The sequence below is a fragment of the Pteropus alecto genome, unplaced genomic scaffold (assembly GCF_000325575.1).
Source record: "Pteropus alecto unplaced genomic scaffold, ASM32557v1 scaffold87, whole genome shotgun sequence".
Lineage (NCBI taxonomy): Eukaryota > Metazoa > Chordata > Mammalia > Chiroptera > Pteropodidae > Pteropus > Pteropus alecto.
Genome location: NW_006443225.1, coordinates 14,899,334 through 14,920,419, shown reverse-complemented (window position 1 = coordinate 14,920,419; position 21,086 = coordinate 14,899,334). Strand labels below are relative to the sequence as shown.

The 21,086-nt window shown below is 50.0% G+C and overlaps 1 pseudogene; it reads left to right on the top strand.

The window, feature by feature from the left end:
• On the top strand, positions 1–119 carry LOC112472747 (annotated as a pseudogene).
• The last annotated feature ends 20,967 nt before the right edge of the window (positions 120–21,086 follow it).

The window sequence follows — 21,086 nt, the reverse complement described above, 5'->3', positions numbered from 1 at the left end:
GTCTACGGCCATGCCACCCTGAACGAGCCCGATCCCATCTGATCTCGGAAGCTAAGCAGGGCCTGGCCTGGTTAGTACTTGGATGGGAGACCACCTAGGAAGACCAGGTACTATAGGTGTAAAAAATAAAAAATAAGGAATTGTAAGCTGACAAAGTCCTTGCAATCTGTGAGGTCAACCAAGGATTGCCTTGCCTTAAAAAAAAAAAAAATCGCATCTGCGGCTTGTATTTTATTTCTACTGGACATCGTTGCTTTAAATCTTACTTAGCAGTTTGCAGAAAACACCAGCAGTCGTGGAACTGGGTAACAAAACCAAGAGGAAACGATCGGCCACGTCTAGAATGAGGGGAAATCCTACTAGATAACTGACTGACTTTCTTCAACAAATAAATGGTATTAGAACAAATAGGGTGGAGGGATGGTTTAGATAAAAACAGATGCAACAACCAAACGCAGTGTGTGAACCTTATTTAAACAGTCTGGGAAATTTGAACCTTGAGGCTGAGTATTAGATCATATTCAGGGTTTATTTTTTGTTGTTGTTGTTCATGTTAATAATGGCATTATGGCGATGGCTTTTTAAATGTTCTTATCTTTGAGGGATGCATACCCAAGTTTTTGAGGTGAAATAATGTGTTCTCTGGTATTGACTTTGAAAACGCTCAGAGTAAGAAAGCATAAGGACTAGATGCAACCAGATGGACAAAATGTTGGCTTATTGTTTAGACTAGGTGCTGAGGATGTGGGAGTTCATTATATTCGTCTGTCTATTTTTTGTATGTTGAAGAGTTCTAGAATTTAATTATGACTCTATAACGTTTAGTTATCTCATATTCGTACATGACATACAATACCGTATCTAATAATATAGTTATCAGTTTATGATATAGTTAATATAATAAAATATTGTAACGATTTTTAATGCCGTCGAAACTACTTTCATTTCCGACGCCTGGGAGAGGTAGCACGCGATTGCTTCATTAGGTGGAAGTGCATGAGACTTTAGAAGGCAGAGCCCAAAGGGAGTGTGAGAGAAGCTAACGAGACACCACCCGCTCCCGCGGGTGACAGGTCGTCCCTGGGCTTCCCACGAGGGGTGCATGCAGGTGGACCAGGGCCACAGCTCAAAGGCGCTGAATTCCCAAGGAGGGAGGGAGGGTTGGCAGGACCTGGGACCAGAGAGAGTCTTCCTGGGGCCAGCTCGGCGTCCAGACAGGCGTCACAGCGGGGGCCCAGGGTCCAGAGTCTGGCCTGTTACTGGTCTATCAGGAGGCACTAGACCCTAAATTCCCGCGAGGGGCGAATACTCACGGTTCCAGTTTGTTCATTTCCGATGAGCTGTAACCATCAAGGAGCGGATGTCTGTGGCCACTGAGCAGCACGTTGTGGGGTGCCAGCACCCAGGGGGAGGAGGGGAGTTTGGAAGATGGCGGTGCTGGTTTCATCCGGCCGTATTCCGGGGAGAACTGTCCCCCCGGCTGCACGTGACTTCCTGTTGGGCGTTCAGAGGACGGCGAAGACGAGCGTGCCGCCAGCGTCACCTGGCGTAGGGCCCCCACCAACTCTCAAACCCTCTTCTCTCCGTACCTGCGATCAGGTTACGGTTGAGCCATCCGAATCTCTTTAGAGACTGTTTATTGTTATTTTATGTTATAAATCAGCTCTCAGACGGCAAACCCACTTCCCTTCCCAAGTTCTCATGTTGCCTCTTCAGGGCCCAGACAAGGAGGGCCCTAAAAATTCACCCAGCTCATGATTTGTGTGGCCGAGCGGTAAAGAATACGGGTTCTGGAGTTGCACAGGGACCGTGCTGCAAACCTATCTCGGCTGCTGACCAAATGTGTGACCTTGAACAAGTAGCCTCTCGTAGACTTGGTTTCTTCAAAATGCATGCCTTTGACATTATTGTGAAAAGTTGATCACAGTACATAGATCCGGTACGGTGCCTGGTACCTGATAAGTGGGTACTTGATAAATGACAGCTGTAGATGTTGGGTTATTATTATTGTTGCGACTTAGAGCTGGCCCTGACTGAATAAGTTTTGCTTCCAGAGGCTAAAGTAAATGCCCAAACCAGGAAGCTTAGATCTGCTTTTGCATTCCCAGTGCAAATCCGGGGCACTTCTTGCTGGAATTAAAAGCAGGAGCAAGCTGGGGAATGCAGGCTAATCCCCTAAACAAGGTGTACTTGATACGCCCCCTCAGCTGTGTCTCTGATCCTGCAACTCCGTAGGGCTGCAGGGGTGGGGGACTGGAACCTGGAACCTCCCCCGCGGTGCCTACTCACTGCATGTAGAGGCAGCCTGTACCCCACAGGGCTCACACCTCTCCTTCCCCAGCAAGGTGCATCCCTATCCCACGAGCCCGCCCACGCGGCTGTCCTCTGCCACGAGTCTCCTGAGTTTCCTCAAGGATGGTGTTAATGATTGGTAATGCTTGGCGGATTACCCTCAAACGGACATTTGCTTTTGAGCTCAGCACAAAGCCTAACTGGGCTCAAAAGAACAAACCTGTGGTTTGAGGCAGAATCTCCAAGTGTCTGGCTCCTAGTAGGTGCTCAATAAATATTTATTAAGTGATTAATGGAGGGAATTTCAGGCATGGTAGTGAACTGCCGAGGGGCATCCATCAGGCCTGGGGACTTTCCTGGGACCATTCCAATCACCCCACAGAGGGTGGTTTCCTGTTCCAGTTACTCAGAAGGTCAGCCCTTAGGAAGGGCACCAGACCAGTACTTCTGTAAGGGTTGAGCCTGATTCCAGACTGCTTCAGGAGCTTTCTTACTCCACAGTTTTAGATCCATCAAAGCTTTGCTTCGGCGGATGGGTTCCCAGTGGGAGAGAGAGAAAGCTCACCACTTAAGTCATTTAAGCGTTGGCTGTCCAGGCCTGAAAAGCATGCCCTTGGGACTGATCCCGAAGTGACTGCGGATGAGTTAAATGGCTTAATAGATCCTGGCAGCTTCAGAAAGGACTAATGGCTCAGCGTTAACTGGGTACATGGAGTGATGAATCTCTGCAAAGCATTTCAGATTTGCCCGTTCAGCTGTCCCTGGCCTCAAAGCGTCACATCAGCCGCCCCCGCCAAACTGGTGCTGATTATTGATGAAGCATGAATGCGTGGCATTTGCATCAGCCTTCACACTCTGCTCCTCTTGTTTGTCCCCTCAGCAAACATTTATTAAGTACGTACTATGTGCCAGGCACTGTGCCGGGGGCTAGGGATAGATGACATCACTCTCCCTGTCCCCATGAACTTCTGTTCCGGACGGCGATTAGAATCGATGAGACTGGTGCCTTGTTAGAGGCAGATCCCAGGAAGGAGCAGAGAGAGGAGGCACGGCTCTGCCTGGGGTGGCGGGTGGCAGTGAGGCTTCCCTGCTGCGTGGGGACTGGGGGACTGCGCCAGGCCTCCCAGGGAGGTGGGCAGGCGGGCCAGGGTCTCTGGGCAGAGGGAGCAGCTTGCTGAGAGAGCTGGAGGGAGGGAGGGAGTGGCGGGTGGAAAAGTGGGCAGGAGGGGTGTCTGCTGTGACCGCGTGTCGGTGCAGGCTTGGAGCACGGCTGTGATGTGCACGGCTTTGCGTTGTGAAAAAGACACCCATAGTGCACGAACGCGTGTGAGAGGGGTGAGGTCCCAAGCAGGGAAACTCCTTTTCAGCGTCAGAAACGTGGCCGGTGTTTCCAGCAGCGTTTAAATTCTTGCTGTTGTCTCCAGCAGCAGTGGGATAGTGGGTGGCTCACTGAACCTCTCCGAGCTCCTTACTCGGAGTGAGGAACAAAATGGTAAGATGAGCATCCGAGACACTTCGGTTGCATGTGACCGAAAGTCATCTTGAACGGGCTCAGGCCAAAGGAAGGATTTATAGGAAATCTCATGAGGCAGGGAATTCTCGGGGCGGCGAGACCCCTTGCTGCTGGGAGGCCGTCCCTCCGCCTCTCGCTGCCATCGCCCCGGGAACCCTGGTGAACCCCTTTGGGTGGCCTTCCTCCACACGGCCACGGAAGCTTGGCCGCGGCCGCTCCCCCATCTCAGATCTCAGAGCTTCCCACCCGAACGCTCGGCGTCTCTTCTTCTGGTTCCCGGGGGATGCATCCTGGGAATTTGCTGGGCCGGGCTGGAGCGGGGTGCTCCTCCATCGACTAACGACGGGGACGAGGGCTCAGACACCGAGTTGGCTCAGTATGGTGGTGGCCCCTCCTCAGCCAGTTAAGCGTGAGCAGGGAGGCAGCAGCTGGAAAACGGGGCCGGTTCCCAGTCGAAACTCGGGGTCGTAGTGTAGAAAAGAGATTTCCTAAAGCATGGGGCAAGTCCCAGAAAAAGAGGGGAGATGCTGGGCAGATAAAATGTCAGGTCCGCATCATAAAATACTTCGCAGATGTAAAACATCCTACAAATACAAGATACTGTTCACTCTGTGGGGTTCATCTCCCTAGTTTCGGTGTATAGAATAGTTACTAACACATAGTAGGGGCTTCATAAAAAGTGGTATTGAGTTAGTGGGTGTCAGATATTGAATTGGTGGATAAGTGGCAGGTGGCATACGTGCAGGGAGTCAGTGTCAGGGGTCAGGGCTAAAGCGGAAATCACACAGGACCCATGTCACCCTTGAAACCTCCCCAGAGAGATGCCATGTTGAAAAATCACGTACCATTTTCCCTCCAAGCTGGAGCAGATCCCCGTTTGCTTTGCTTAGACACCAGACGGAGCAGTTGGCTTTTATCGAAGAGTGACGATTTGTGAAAACCTGTGAAAACCTGCTTTAACATCAGAATGCCGTTCTGCCTGGCGAGACCCTCAGCAGGGAGGAGCAGAGGCGCCTCTCCCAGCTTAGGCAGGCTCTCTCGGGATGTGGGCTCCCTGAGTGGAATGGCAGGTGGAATTACTTCCCTTATTTAAATTATTTTTCTCTTGCTGGGAATTGCTGAACCAATGTCGAAATTATGTCAACCAAATGGGCATGTAGTGGCATACTCTCACGTTTATTTATTTGTACGTTGTCTGGTGTTCATCTACTAGGATGTGCCTTGGACGAGTTGGGAAGCTTGTCCGCCCTGTCCACTACACACTCCGCTGCCTAGAACCACGCTTGGCATGTAGTAGGCTCGCACTAATTGTGTGTTGAGGGAATGATATTGCACAAGGCGCCATGCTTGGTACTTAAGGAGTGAGATAAGGAGACAGTGAAACTGGCTTTTCCCTCGGGACATGGTCAGCCTAGTAAAGGAGGGAAGCTGCGAAACGCCTGGAAATACGTGAAAAGACGCAGGACCGAGCAGGAAGGGCTGACCGTCAGTGATTAATGGAGCGAAAGGTTCTGGTGGACGCTTTGGGCACCGCTCTCGAGGGACAGCCCTCTTGCTTGTCTTTCCCTGTGAACTCCATCCGTTTACTTCTCCTTTCATCCAGAGAGGTTTCCCCTTTCCTGCAGCCGGGAGGAAGTTCAAGTCCAAAGACTTACGTCTGATACATGCCAGTGCCTGGAGCCAGCTTCCTAGGGCCTCCTTGGCTCAGAGGTGCGCCTCGGACAGGGAGGGATTCTCAGCAGCGGCTGATGATCAGTTAATACCAAAGCTGATCTCAGGTTCCGCTTATCTGAGTTTGGGGAAACCTGACATTGTAAGACTGGTCATGACAATTAGATCTTGACCTGGTGACCTCATGGGGGAAAGGGTCTTACATTCCTCCCTCCCCCGTGGCCCACTCCTGCTTGGTGGGGTGGGCTGCCCCCACTGCTCATTTGAGTGTGTGACCCCTCATTCCAGAGCAGAGCAGGGCCAGCCCCAGCTCTGTTCTCATAAAACTGTTCATCCGAAGAGAGACTCCTTTTTCTGCTCTCACAGGCATGAGAGGCAAAGAGGGCCTCCCCCGCCTGTCTGACCTGCTCTGGCCTGGGAAGCGTTTCTCTGCAGGTGGCCTCAGACTCACACCCTGATGGAGACCACGTCCCTGGGGTCTCCGGTGAGTGCCAGGCCAGCCAGGTGTTCAGTGCGCGGAGGGAAGCAGCTACCGGTTCCCCGCTTACAGCCCATGTGGAGTACAAAATTTATCGCATTTTACTGCAGAAAAATTGGAAGGTATGCATAAATAATCACTGCGCACAGGACATACTCTTCCAGACTTAAAATTCACTGTGCATTTATTTATATACATGCAAAATGGGATCATATCATCATTCTGTAATCTGCTTTTTTCGCTTTTACTGTATCACGGACATCTCTCAATGTTAAGAAACAGCTTCGCTACTCTCATTTTTATGGCTATATACTATTGTACTAGTATATAGTAATATTTACTAGCATGCTATCATTGGGCATTTAGTTGTTCGCCACTTTTTGCTATTACTATAGGTGATGCTGTAATAAAGCCTTTTTGTATATATACTATCACACGCTTATTTGATAATTTCCTTAAAAGAAGTTCCTAGAAGTAAGATTATAGAATCAAAGGGCAGACACATTTTAACGCTGGATTGATTCACGTCCCGCCGGCGAGGGTGTGAAGACCACCCACCGGCGGCACACGCACTCATTTCGTCTCCACCGCTCTGAGAGAGCGTGTCTTATTTTAATTTTTGACCTCTGGAGATTTTTGGCCATTTTTCGTATATTTAGTTTCTTTAAATTTCTTTTTTTGGGGATTGCTTGTTTGTGGGAGATTTTTTTCATATAAAACAAAATGACTCCAATTACAAGTTCAGACAATTTGAAGCGTGTTAATTTTATTAATTTTTGCCTTCTCTTTCCGATACACTTTCCCCTCTTCTGGATCTGACCTATGTTGCCCCCCGCTCCCCCCTCCCCCACTCCCTATCCCCTATTGCACGTTCAACCATCGGGTCCTGGTCCCCTGGCCTGTTCCTGCTGTGGCCTGTGGCTGGCATGACCCCTTTACCCCCAACTGCCCCAGGCACTGCTCAGGATGGGATTTAGTTCATATCTCAGTCTTATAAACAGCTGAGCACTGAGGGGTTAACAATGAATACAACACAGTTGCTGCTCTCTGGAGCGGAGCATGGAACAGGAGACGTGCCATACGTCACCAACGCGAGGCGGACTCTGAGATGCGTGCTCACAGACGTGGACCGGGTCTGGAGGAGGACATAGTAATTTTAACTCTTGGATTGCAGGTAATTTCTTAAAGAAATTGAAGTTTCAGGAGAAAAGGTATTTTAGGCAGAACAAAACAGTATAATATTCAGAGCAACCACTTATTAAATAACTGCCACGTGTCAGGTTGACGTATGTTATTGCTAATTCTTCCAACGGCTACGCAGGAAAGGTATCATTCTCTCTGTTCACAGCCGAGGAAAGGAGGCCTAGCGAGAATGGACAGCCAGCCCGAGGCTGCGGGGCTGCGTCAGCATGGGGATTTGAACCCAGGTCTCTCAACATTTGCTTCCTGCACAAGCGATAGGGTAGAGAGTGTGCAGAGCTCAGGGTTATTGGGGGATCGTGGCTGGGGAGCGATGACTGGCATACAGGGCAGAGCCGCAGAGAGCTGCGAATGAGCAGGCCAGTACCTATTATCCCTACTGTCCTACGGTCTCATTTCAGGCCTCACCTCCTCCAGGAAGCCTTCCCTGACTTCCTCTTCTTACCTAGATGTCCACTCTCATCCCCCCACTTGTAGACATGACCCTGCGCCCTCCTCTCCCACGGACTTATTCATCTATATGTATTATCTACTCGTCAGTTTCTGTGGGACAGCAAGCTCCTTGGAGGTGGGGCCACGTGTGACTGCCTTTGCGTTCCCAGTTTGTGAGGGAGAGAAGGAAGGAGTCCGTGGGGCCCTGGGCATGGAGAAGAGAATGAACAGGTTCAAGGCAGCCCGGCGAGATTTGGCAACAGGCAGCGGGCCGAGGGCAAGGGCGAAGAGAGCTTCGAGTGTCGTCTCTGCCTTCTGGAGTGTAAGCTTTGTGAGCGCGGGGACCTCCTCTGTCCCGTTTGCTTATGTGACCTGATGCCTAGAAAGGCAGGTGGCACAGAGCAGGTACGCAATGAATATTTATGGAATGAGTGTGTGAATAAACACATTTCTCAGCACGTACCTGACACACAGTCGGGACCCAAGAAATGTTGGCTTTTGTGACTTGTGGTGTGATGGCTATTACTGTAGAAAAGCAGAATGTTTCGGGCCAGGGCATGAACCTGAGAGTAGAGTGCCTGGGCTGGGATCCCGGCTCCGTCCCCGCCTCACCTTTATGGTGCTGGGAGGAGCAGAGGACCGATCGTGTGAAGCCGCAGGTCCGTGCTGGGCAGAGGGAGGCCACCGTGTGTCGGCCGCCGTGATGATGGTACCCGGGGCTCACGCATAGCCACACTCGGAGAAAGCACTCGGGGTTTTAGAGCAGATGTCAAATCACATCTCTCCCCTCTTCCGCACTTGATGTTTCGTTTCTGCTTCTTTAAAAAATTGGACTAATAACACAGCATAACATTGACCATTCAGATGACATAAAATCAACCATTTTAAAGTAAATTCAGCGGCATTGAGTACATTCACAATGTTATGCATGCAGCCTTCACCTCTATATAGTTTCAAAACATATTCATTGCCTCAAAATCAAGCCCTGTACCCAATAGTAATTACACCTCAGTCCTCTGGAAACCACTAATCTGTTTTCTGTTTCTAGGAAGTTGCCTAGTCTGGATTTATGATATAGATGGAATTATAGGCCATAGAATCTTTGTATCCAGCTTCTTTTACTTAGTGTGATGAGCTTTTTCTGAAGCTCATCCACATTGTGGCATGTATCAACTCTTTATTCCTTTTTATGCTGAATGATATTCCACTGTAAGGATATAACACATTTTGTTTATCCATGTATCCATTGATGGATATATGAATCTTTTCCACGTTTTGGCTCCTGTGAGTAATGCTGCTATGAGCATTCGTGCAAAACTATCTGTTTGAGTCTCTGTTTTCAGTTCTTTGGCGTATGTGTCTAGGAGTGGAATTGCTAGGTCGTATGATAACTTCATACGGAGCTTTTTGAGGGACTTCCAGACCGTTGAACGTGACTGCACCATTTTACATCCCCGACAGCAACGTCCCCACATCTTCACTAACCCTTTTCTGTCTTTTTGAGTCTAGCCATCCCAGTGGGTGTGAAGTGGTATCGTTTCACAGTTTCGATTTGCATTTCCCCAATGACTAATGACATCGAGCATCTTTTTATGTGCTGTATGTTGCTGAACCAGAGGCAGGACCTGGTTTGGTGGCCTCGTCTGAGGTTGTACTTCATAGGAAAATGCATCTGGAGAATGTGATTCCTCCTCTTGGTTTCCCCAGGGTGTGGCGTTTGCTCCCTGGGTCCTGTTTTACTTCCACGGGTGGCGGAGGAATTGGAGCCCACTTTCTTCCCTTAAACAGGGACACGAGTCCCTGACTCAGAGTGAGAGCAAATGAGAAAGGGGAGTAGCTAAGAATGCAGACTCTGAAACCAGATTACGAGTGTTCTGATCGTAGCTCTTACACCATCTACATGACCTTGGGCTAAATGAGTCAATGTCTCTGTGCCTCCATGTCTTGTCTGTTACTGAAGTTTAATAATAGTAACTGCCTCAACAGGGTTGTTGTGAAGATTAGATGAGTTAATATATGAAAGCCAGCACTCAGGAAGCGTCTGCTATGATTACCCTCCGCATTCTGTGTTTCGGCTTCAATAGGACACGAGCTATCAAGTCCATGTTTGTTCTGCTCTGCTCACCAGCCTCCTCAGAGTTCTTTCCAGGCCATTTTGCACTTGAACTACATAAGCACTCTCCTATCTGTTGTTTGCGTCAGTCTTCAAAGCTAAAGGAGTGTGATCTCAGTTAATAGCTCCTCTTGTGTCCAAGTAAGACTTCGATGAAACTCTTTAAAAACCGCGCATCTCTGATCATCAGACATGGAGCCAGGAACACAGAATGGAAGAAATAGAATTTGAAAAGCTCGTTGACTCCCCAGACCACAGCTGCCTGGGCACCACAGACAGAAAGGAAAAACCTGCTTCTCCTTCCAACTCGGGCCTCCCCACACCGTCTCTGAATCCCGCCCTGTCCCACACTAGATCTCAGTGCCTTTGGCATGAGGCTTGGCCAACCTAACCCCAACATTCCAGAAAATTCTTCGCTTCGAACCTTTCCTAGGAATGGCTTCCTCTGCCACACCTGTGATTTCTTCAGCTCTCTTGATTCTCTCATGCCTACACGATGAGTCTTAAAAATCTTTCTTTTCTCTGTGTGCACACAAGTAAGAGGTCACATGAGCACACAGCAAGATGGCGGCCACCTACAAGTCAAGAGGAGAGTCCTCAGGATGAAATCTATTTTGCCCGCACCTTGTCTTGGGCTTCCCATCCTCCAGAACTAATCGTGCTGAATGTGGTGGAGAATTTAGACCGCGGATGGGCAAAGCAGAGGCGGGGAGACAAATCAGGGGCTATTGATAATAATCCTGGGGAAAGAAAGGCCCTCTTTTCCTGAGGTGCTGAGTGGAACTCATGGAAGATGGAGGTGTCTGCCATGAAGAGGAGCATCGTGCCTCGAGACGAAGCCTGGAAAGTGTTTTCAAATCCTCTGGTCTCATTTGAGACCCTGGTCTTTTCAGTTAGATATACTGATAATTTTTAGATGGTTTTAGTTATGTCAATTATAACTGAATAAAGCATCAGAATATTCTAACAACAACAACAAGAATCTTAGGCAGGAAAGCTCTTACTTTGGGGATGAAAAGAAAGTCACTCTGATCGTCCATTTTATCCATTTTATAGCCTTTTTCCCCCCTATCTCCAAAGAACAAAAACTGTTTTAGATGGTGGAAAACGTTCTAGCCTGGGAGAGGAAGCCAGGTGCTAAGTGGAGTGTGAGGAGGGGTCAGGGGAGGTGCCCACCGCAGGGTCCCCAGTCCTGGACAGAAGGGCACATGTGAGGCACTCGGCCAGAGCCACTCATGGTCCCGGCAGGACACATTAGCCACTTAGGGATGTGGATGGAAAAGGGGTTTACGGAAAGCAACCTCACGGGGTGATCTGATTGCGAGGTCCTAAAGAAGTCCTAAATGAGCCGGTCGTGGGGGATAGTCACGCCCCAGGCCTATAACTTGTTTATAAAAGGTTTTTCATTACCTTAAGCCAGCCCAGTCCATTGTTCTTGTGCATCTAGGCAAACACACCTCTGAAATAAGCGTAACCACCCTCAAGAGAGCATGTGATCTTGTTAACTCTACTGTAATCCATTCTCCACCTTGCTTTCTCCCACCTCCATAGAGTCTTCCTCAATCTCAAATGCATAAAAGAAACTGCAAAACTGTGATTCTCTGGAGCATTTTAGATCTTGCTTCCTGGCAATTGTCATCAGTTTTGGCTCAAAGAAACTCTTACAAAAAAATCTCTACAGGTTTGGATGTTTCTGATGTCAACAGGGATAAACCTTTCATCCAGCAGCAGGGCTAGATGCAGGCCCCGAGATCAAGGCTCTGGTGCACATCCTGGCTCTGGACTTGTAACTGTGTCCTCACCTGCGTGGAGCGGTTAAATGAAGGTATTCTGTGGTCAGCAGGATGGCACGCAGGCTTTGATCGGCTTCGGGAGAACTTTAAGCAGGCTTTTTCAGTGACTGACCTGTGAGAGTCCAGGCCATGCACTTAACTCAATAACGCATGTGGACATCCTTCCTGAGACGAGAGCCCAAGGCAAGACGCTTCCTGGGCACGTCCAGGACAGGCTCAAGACACGCACAGGGCTCGCCACTCTGGGACTTCTAGAGCTTCTTCCTGGGAGTGTCTGCCTGGTCTCCAGTTTGATAACTCAGGGGCGGGGGTTGCAAAGGCTAGAAACCAAGGTTTCCAGCAGCTTCGAAATCACGTTCCTCTACCAGGCCTCGCCTCTAACTACTTATTGATTTAGACAAGCGGGTTGTTCAGCCTCTTAGTCACAGCTCTCCTCATGCTGTCCATCAAGAATTACCAATAAGAGGCTACAGGCAGAAGCAGGGCAAAGGGACACCATCACCCAGGGTGGGGATTCAGGGAGGCCTGAAAGAGAGAAGACAGGGTCCCAGCTCAGTCCCTGTGCGTGTCAGAGATTCCGAAGCTCTGACCCTGCACCCCCAAATCTGTGCCTCCTCCTTCACCTCTCCCCGACACGGTGGTCGCTGCCTTCCTCTCCTCTTTCTGACTGTGGGCGAATCCCTCGCTCTGTGACTTAACCAGGTTGCAGTGGGATGACATGACCTGACGTTGGGAGATTCCAGATATGACGCAATATCCAGTACACGGCGTCACCTGGGAGGCATCCTGGGCGAAAATATTTAACCCGAACCTCAACAAGGCTTTTGGCCTGACTTCTAGTCTACAAGAAACCCAGAGATAGAGGCAAAGGTTAAAAGAGTGTCACAAAGAAAAAAAAAACAGACATATTTAGAATTGGGGACATTCTTCAAGTCAACTGGCCTATTTCCTGCAAGCACATTTGCTTCTTGAAAGTAAAAATAAAGGTGGAGGGCTATTCTAGATTAAAACAATATAAAGAGATATGCCATGCATGATTCTTGCCTGGAATGTAGTTTTAAAAAACATCATTTGGCTAGGCAAAACCTAGAAATGACAACCATGCACATAACCGGTTGACTGGATATATGTATTATAATGAAATATTACGCAGCAGAGAAACGGGATGTAGCACTGCATCACGTGCCATAAACGTTTCTAAAAAACATAACACGAATTAAACTAACCAGACTCAAAAGAAAAAATGTATCGGGACATAGCTCTGAGAACATTTGACCTTGTTTAGGTGACGTTAGAGAAATCGTTAACATCCTCAGATGCGATGTGGTATTATGGTCATAGAAAAGAATGTTCTTTAAAAGAAACAGAAAAGAGAACATTCCTACTTTTGGAGATTTATACTGAAGCATCATGATACCAGCAAATGACTTTGAAATGGTTCTGCAGCTAGAGAAATAGATGTAAAAAAAAAAAAATCAGCATGACGAGAAGTTTAGAACCGCCGAATGTGGCTCATGGTGTGTGGATGTTCATGTCACTACGTGTTTTTCACCTTTTCGTATTTTTGACATTTGTATAATGGAAAGGTAGGGAACACCTCCGCGGAGCTTCTGCAGTGGCAGGAGGTGGGGGAGGAATATTTGGCCCTTGACATCGGCACGTTGGTGGCCCTGCTTGTCTCTCTTCTCGCCCTCACGGCCCTGGGCAGTCCCCTCTGCCACCTCCATAAGGCGGGGTGGCCAGTGTGTGTTGATCTTTAAAATGTCCTTGAAAGGAGCTCTGTGAGTAGAAGAGACAGTATTTGTGATTACTTTTTTTAAAAAAAATTAAGTAATATATTGGAAGAACCCCAAATTTTGCTTAAGCTTTTAAGTTAAACTTACAACTCTCATTATTTTATTAATAAATGTAGCAATTTTTAACAATCACTCTTAAAGGGGATTTTCACACATTGTTAATTAAATCCCCTTATACATTTTAAATTGATTTATGAATTTAATATATTTCGTTTTCTTTATAAGTACTTCAAATACCTAACAATCAGAACATTGTGAAATTTTAAGAACAATTCTAATAAGTATAATAAATAAAACTTAAAAATACAGTGCATGTCAAGTTCTCATAAATATTCCAATATTGTTTACAAACCTAGTAAAATCACAAATCTAAACAATTACTCAATCACATACTTTAAATTGGGATCATGAGGCTGATAGATTGGATTCTTTAATGCCAACTCCTCTAAAACTTCGCCAACACCCAGAATGCCCAATAAACACAAATGGCTGCAAAACCTAGCAGAAAAGTATTAATATTTTATTTGAGCCCTTCCCAAGGCCAAAAGACACCGACTCACGGAGGAAACAGTGAAGCTGGATGCGGCAAGTTGTCTTTTCGGTCTCAGAGGACTGAGGTGACACAGCAAACAGATTGTACTGTGGGCGCAGGCTCCATTTCTCCCTCGTGACGCTCACAGCCGGGTTAAGCTGTGTGACAGGAGCTCCAGGCTGCAGAGGGGGTTGGAATCTCTGTGGTCAAGCTGTCCCCTCACCACGCCTCTCATCGGCTCTGAGTCATAGCTCCCTGGGCCCAGGCTGCTTCACGTAATTTACCCATCGCCCGATGCTGCACAGAATCCCCCACACCCCCATGTTCTCTAGCAGCACCCCAGCTCAGACAGCTGTTAGACGACGCCCCGCTGGAATCTGTTCCTCTGACGGCCTTGTCTAGCTTCGCACTCAGAACACGAAGCCGTGCTGGGGACGGGCAGGGGCCCTGGACCCACTCAGGCAGCAGGTGCACGGGCCAGGGTCCTGGGAGTGGGGCGCGGGTCTCTCCTGCACTCGCGTCCCCCCACAATGTCTTGGCTGTAGCCAGCTCCCCAGGGCTCTGCGTGGGAGGGGACCGGGCTCTTTATCCAGACCACGGATCTCTGTTCTCTTCCCTGGCTTCCTCTCCGCAGCCCCAGGACCGTCTCCACGGTGTGAGGCCGAGTGGGATTACTTTACTCTCCTTCAAGCCCCTGAGCCCACTTGGTCTGAGTGCCTGGAACCTCAGTAGCCATCTTGCGAGAGGTGTCCTAGAAGCAGCCGGGGGGATTGTACCAATCTGCGTTTGTGCTCAGGTGTGTGAGTGTGGCCGAGGAAAGGGGGCCTGAAGACCTTGGAGCTCAGAGGTGTTCTGCCGCCCACCAGGTGACGTCTGCGTTCGCACCAAGGCCCACGTGTCCTGGTCACCTTTGCGCCTCAGTGTCTAACGTGTGGTATCAGCTCATGGTGTGTGTTTGTCCTGTGATTTCTTCCTCTCTCGTCTCAGGCAAGGATGACACTGGGTGAGGAGACCACGTGCTGTGCTACTTAGGGTGTCCCCCAAAGCTGGGCTATTCTAGGGTTATTTTTTTTAATCGTGGTAAAATACACAAAACTGAAAATTTACCATCGTGATCAGTTGTAAGTGCACAGTTCAGTAGCGTTAAGTATATTCACATCGTTGTGCAGCCAATCTCCACACCTTTTCCGTCTTGCAAAACTGAAACTCTGCACCCCTTAAAGACGAACTCTCCATTCCCTCCCCTCCCCACCAGCACCTGGCGACCGCCGCTTTTCTTTCTGTCCCAATGCGTTTGACTGTTCTAGGTACGTCGTAGAAGTGGCATCATACAGTATTTGTCCTTTTGTGACCGGTTGATTTCATTTAGCGTAATGTCCTCAGCGTTCATCATACTGTAGCACGTGTCTGAATTTCTTTCCTCTTGAAAGCCGCATAGTATTTCATTTTATGTATATACTACATTTTGTTTACTCGTTCATCTGTCCACCCTTTGCCTATTGTGAACAATTCTGCTGTGAACACGGGTGTGCAAATATCTCTTGGAGACGCTGCCTTCAGTGCTTTTGGATAGAGATCCAGAAGTGGGATTGCTGAGTCATATGGTGATTCTACAGTTAAGTTTTTGAGGAACTGCCATACTGTTTTCCCTAGTGGCTGCACCATGTTATGTTCCCGCCAAGTGTGCCTGAGGGTTCCGGTCTTTTAGACAGCTGTGCTTCTAGGACTGGCGTGCGTTCTCTAAGCGGGATCTCCCTTGAACTTGGAAATAGAGACCCTCCGTCTCCTTTCTTTTTTCATCTTCCTGTCTCTCAAATTTCCCAGTGTGTAAATGGTTGGGTTGCAAATGAATCTGATTTTCGGGACCAACCGGGAATCCTGCAGTTCTGTGCGTTTTTCCCCTGGTCCACCATGACGTCATCCTTTCCTCTTTAGCCGACATTTATTTCAATGATCTTTGGATTCCCCCCACCCCCACCCGTAAAACATGGCTTCTTTCCTTCTAAGACGAATCATCCCAAACCGACGTTTCCTCGTACGGAGCAGAAGTGCCCAAATTGCACAAGAATCTCGTCCTGTGGCTCGCAGAGCTGAAACCGAGAGGCGTGAATGAAACGCATTCCCAAAAGCGTGTTCCCGGAGAGGGATATCTGGCTAATCCCTCTTCTCCAGAACGTGCTGGCGTCCCGACCGCATCTCCAGCAGGTAAGGAGGAACGGTTCCTGGGCTTTCAGCTGGCCGCGGGGGTGTCTTCAGGGACAGACTCCAGGCGGCGGTGGAACAGGAAGTCAGAGCAGCTGGAGGAACTGTGGTGAGGAAATGTCCCCCGGGGCCGCAGCTTTTGCTCCATCTCGTTCCGTGACAGGCGTATTCATTTCTTCACTCCCTGGCCAGGTTCTGTGTTTCTCAGCTCTCGGGCCACGTCAGGAATGCGAGGGCGGGACTGGGCCCCAGAGGCCATCGCGAGAGCAGCATCGTAGGTCCAGTTCTTGAGAGATGGCGAAGACCCCTAGCATCCTGCAGAAAATCCCAGAATACCGGAGGACACCACTGCCCAAGTCAGAGCAAAGGGGCAGAAGAGAAAAGGCAGCTTCTGGACAATAGAGACTTCTATTTACCCTTTCCACTGCCCTCCCCAAAGGATGACCTTTCCCTTGTCACTTCAAGCCAGAAGGAAATGGCGTCAGAGGGGGCAGATCGAAGTTCTCTGTGTCAGCTTCCGTGCTGGTCCTTTTCAGGACATGGCTGAGTTTTGTTTTTCTCTCTTGACTTTGCAAGACCGGCCTGGTATTCTAAAAGGCTGGGAGGATCGGCGTCTGTGGGATGCGGTGCCTTACACACTTTTCTGGTCTTCGGTCACTTTTGCACACAGGTGAGGTTGCTTGGAGCAAAGGGCAGGTGAATGGGAAAATTCCTTTGTCCTCATAGTTCCTTTAGAAGCAATTGAGCAGGAAAAAAAAGCCTTTAGTGCACAGAAGACTTGGCAAAGCCCATTTTGATGTCACAAATGGGCCGATCACCAGGTGATATTTAAGAGCGCAAAGGGCACTCAGGTCAACATTTATGGAGCATCTACTGTGCGCTTATCTCTCTGGGACGTGCCAGACTAGGCCTACGGAGATGCATGAGGACCCCTGTCTTCTGATGTACGAATAACTGATTGCAACACGATAGGTATGTGTCGTATAATAAAAAATGTATATTATTTGCACCCCCACTCCCCCTTCCTGGCACAAAGCTCCCACAACCCTTAGAATTTCCGGAGTGATGAGAGTGTCTTTTGTTATTCACAAAGAGACTCCACCGCACCTGAGTTTATGCTAATGAGGTGTCACAGGATGAGTGCTTAGTTTGGGAGAAAGGGCCTGGCCATCCTAGAGGGCTGAAATTTTCAACCACCCCCAGCGCAGGAAGAGGGGCTATGGATTGAGCTCAATCACCAGTGGCCAATGATTTAATCAATCCCGCTTACGTAATAAAACTGCCATAGAAGCCCCTAAACTCTGAGTTTTGGACCCTCCGGAGTGTAAACACACCGGGTGCTGTGTCTGGAGTGTCTGGAGAGGGCCTGGAAACTGGCTGTCACCTCCGCTTGTCCCCTTCTGCCTTGTGTATCTCTTCATCGGACTGTTCGTTGGTGTCCTTTATAATAAACTGCGAGTAGAGCGTTTGCCTGAGTTCCGAGTTGTTCTAAAGACTTATCAAACCTGAGGCGGGGGTTGTTGGAACCCCCTAATTTGTAGTCAGTCTGGCAGATGTGTCGGTAGCCTGCAGCCCCTATTTGCAGGTGGCCTCTAAAGTGGGGGCAGCCTTGTGGACTACGCCCTTCACCTGCTCGGGCCGTGCCCACTCTGAGTGGTGTCGGAACTGTACTGAACCGTAGGACACCCGGTTGGTGTCGGAGATGGAGGGTTGTGAAAACCAGCAGTCGCATGAACAAGGACTCTGCTGTCAGCGCCGCCACCGTCACGTGGCAGAACCACACAGAAGGGCCTTTCCTGTAGGTCAAAGACAGTTGAGTAGCGGCAGGTTCATGTGATTCAACCCATGGACGGAAATGAAGCCACACAGCAAACCTGATGAGCTCAGGTGAGGCCCACATGGTGGCCTGTCAGACTCCGAGGCGGAAAGTCACCACATAGGATGGGCCGGACGTAAAAACCCCTAACTGGAAGCCGGTCATCAGGGGTCGTCACCTCCTAGGCCTGCAGCTGCCTTGACAAAGGTCAGTCTTTGCCGTGAGTGAGCCTGGCTGTTGTCTTTGTGCATCTGAGACAGCATGCCTTTGAAAGGTCGGAGAGATCTCCTTGTCCAGACCCCTCTGGGGACACACACCGCAGGCGAGCCTGAGACCAGAGCAGCCGGCATCATCTAGTCCCCCGCACACCAGCTCTCTGTGCGGTAAATGTTGATTGTTTACTACCCTGTGACCACCCGTGTAAAAGAAGTATGTGCCTCTCCATTTTACTTCCTGTCCAATCCCAGAGATTTCCCCTGTAGCCTGTCGCCTCCCCTAACCTACACCAATGAATTTCTGCGACCTTCTTAGGTGTCCTTTTCCCCTAATGTATAAAAGAAGCTGCAAAACTGCTCTTCTGTGGAGTGTTAACTCGACCCGCTGAGATTTTGTTTCCCAGCGATTGTCAGTTTGGCTCAAATAAACTCATCGAAGTTCCCTGCAGGTCGGGACGTTTCTAAGGTCGCCAAACCTAATGCCATGGCTTCACCATGTGCCGTCTGGTGCAGACCCGGTGCCGAGGGCGCTGTACTTCTCACAGCCCTCACAGCCTCGAGAGCGGAGCTACCGTTCCCAGCTTCCCCCTACGGAGACCGAGATTAGCAGAGGTCAAGAGAAAGGCCCAGGCTAGGGCTGGCGAGGGGCCGGACTGGATTTGAGCCCAGGCAGTGACAGGGAAATGCGTTGGTTTCCCATGTCTGCCGAAGGTGGGTGTCTCAGACTGAGTGGCTGAAATGATAGAAATTCACTCTCTCGAAGCTCTAGCGCTAAAAACCCAAAGTCAAGGTCTTGACGGTGCGGATGGCTTTTTGGAGGCTCTGAGGGAGAATCGTCCCCTGCCTCTTCCCAGCCACGTCCGCGCAGGCAGGCGATGGCGTGCCTCGGCTCGTCTCCGCGTCACTCCAGCCTCTGCCTCTGTCATCGCGTGGACTCTCTCCCTGCGGTTCCCTTCTCTCCAAACAATGCCGGGATCGGCTTTAGGGCCCACCCCAATCCAATATAACCTCATCATGGTTACAGCTGCAGAGACCCTCTTTCCAAAATGGTCCTACTTACAGGAACTGGGGGTTATGACATCATCACTTTGGGGGGACACGATTCGGGGGACCTACAGCGCTGAGCTCTTAAGTGGGAATCCACACCTGTCAGATGCTGTGCGCCGTCGACACACTTGCGTGCCCATGTGGGGGCCGGGACCTCCACCTGCCCATTGGCCTCCTGGACCGTGCAGGCCCTACACAGAGCTGGGCTGGATGGGAGGGTCACACACCTGCAGGCAGAGGCCGATGGAGGAGCCAGGCTCGGGCAGCTCCGCTGTGGGGGAGGACAGGCCAGCCGGTGGCGTCCAGGTGGACCACCCAGGATGTGTGGGCAAGGCAAGGGGGCGTTTGTCATGGCTGCTATGAACATACATCCCTGCCTACATCATGGCTTAAATCACCTTGACAGGAAAAACCTGAAACTTAAAATTCTGGGCTGAAGATACTTTGTTTTTCTTGCTAATCAGTGCTCTTGCTTTTGGCTAGTGGTTAGAAGGGTTTTAAAAATTACAGCAAAAAAGCTTGTGAGAAGCTTCTGGAAGACATGGTGTCAGTTGTCTACAGAAGTGGAGCCAGGGAAAGGAGAAATAATCACTCGGCCAGGAGGGTTCCGGACTAGCGGCTGTACCTTCTCAGCGCTTCCGTGAAGAGCTCGTCATGAAGCTGTGTCAAGTGCAGTCAACTACTTATTGTAATGTAGGAACTATGAGCCCCAGGATGAGGCGTAATTAATAGTCCCGAGGACTGTGGCCACACACGGCTCTGTCTGGACATTTCCGAGAGCCGGGAGTGCCGTGAGGGCCGTCTGGACCCGGGGACCTGCCCGGAGCAATTCTCGGCCAGCAGTGCGTTCAGTGCTCCAAGGACCAGATAGGAGCCTGTCCCACCGAGCAGACGCACGGAAGCTGGCTGCGTCCCATCTTTTCGGCACATGGCAACGGTTCATTTGAACCAACACAAATCCATCTGGCGATACCAAAACGCCTCCCGCTCTCCCGCAGGGTTCCTGCGAACCGAAGCCTGCACGTTTAATCGACGCTCGCTTCTGGGGCCAACAAAATTGCCAAAGGGCAAGTTCCCAGGTTTCACGTGGGGAGAGATTCTCCTTTGGTCGCTTTACCAGTGGATTCAGTCACTGGAACCCACGTGTCAGCGAGAGCTCCCTGAGCTATCTGCCAGCGCTGCCCGTCACCTTTGAGCCTCAGCCCCAGGACTGGCCACGCAGACTCTTCCTCTTGGGCCAGACTGAGGTTTCTCAAGTGTGACTCAGACTGGTGATCAGGTCCAGGCAGTGGAGATAATTGTGTCTAGTCTGGTGTTTCCTTGGGACGAGGAAGTCCCCTACTAACTTCGCTCCGACGTCACCTTTTATGACTTTTTTTTTTCCCCCTGGCTGCTCCCTCATGTTCCCCAAGTTTGGGTCCCTGGACCGTCTCACTCCGAGCTACCCACCCCAGGTTCATCTGCTTCTCAGCTTCTCTCCAGAGGACTCTAGAATCCTAGCACCACCTCTTCCCCGACGACAGGACCCAGATGTCCGCCTTCTGCCAGCGCTCGTCCTGTCCAGTGCAACGTGTCTACCATCAGATTCAGTTTGTTCCGCTGCTCCCACTTTGGCCTGGCTCACGAGGAACCGTGCTTGACGTTGAAGCTTAGATGGTAAAGCGCCAGTGCCTCAGTTGCGAAGCCTTAGCGTCCTTCACCCTCCATGCCCGCCCCCCGCCCCCCTTCCCGCCACCTCACTGCCAGCTGGCCTCTCTCGCAGGCCTGAACACCGCTCGGCTGGACTCTGGCCACAGCTTCCCTCCCAACTGCTCTGCTGGCTTCTGGTGTCTCAAAATGCTTCATAGCAGCTTAATTGATCCTGTTAAGCCCACAACTCTGCACTCACGTAGCTGTCCTGCTAAAAACTTCTTAGGGCGTCTCTCTCCTCTGCCAGATAGAGCCCCCAAAGCCCCCATCCTTCCTCCTGGAATGAAGGCCGCTTTC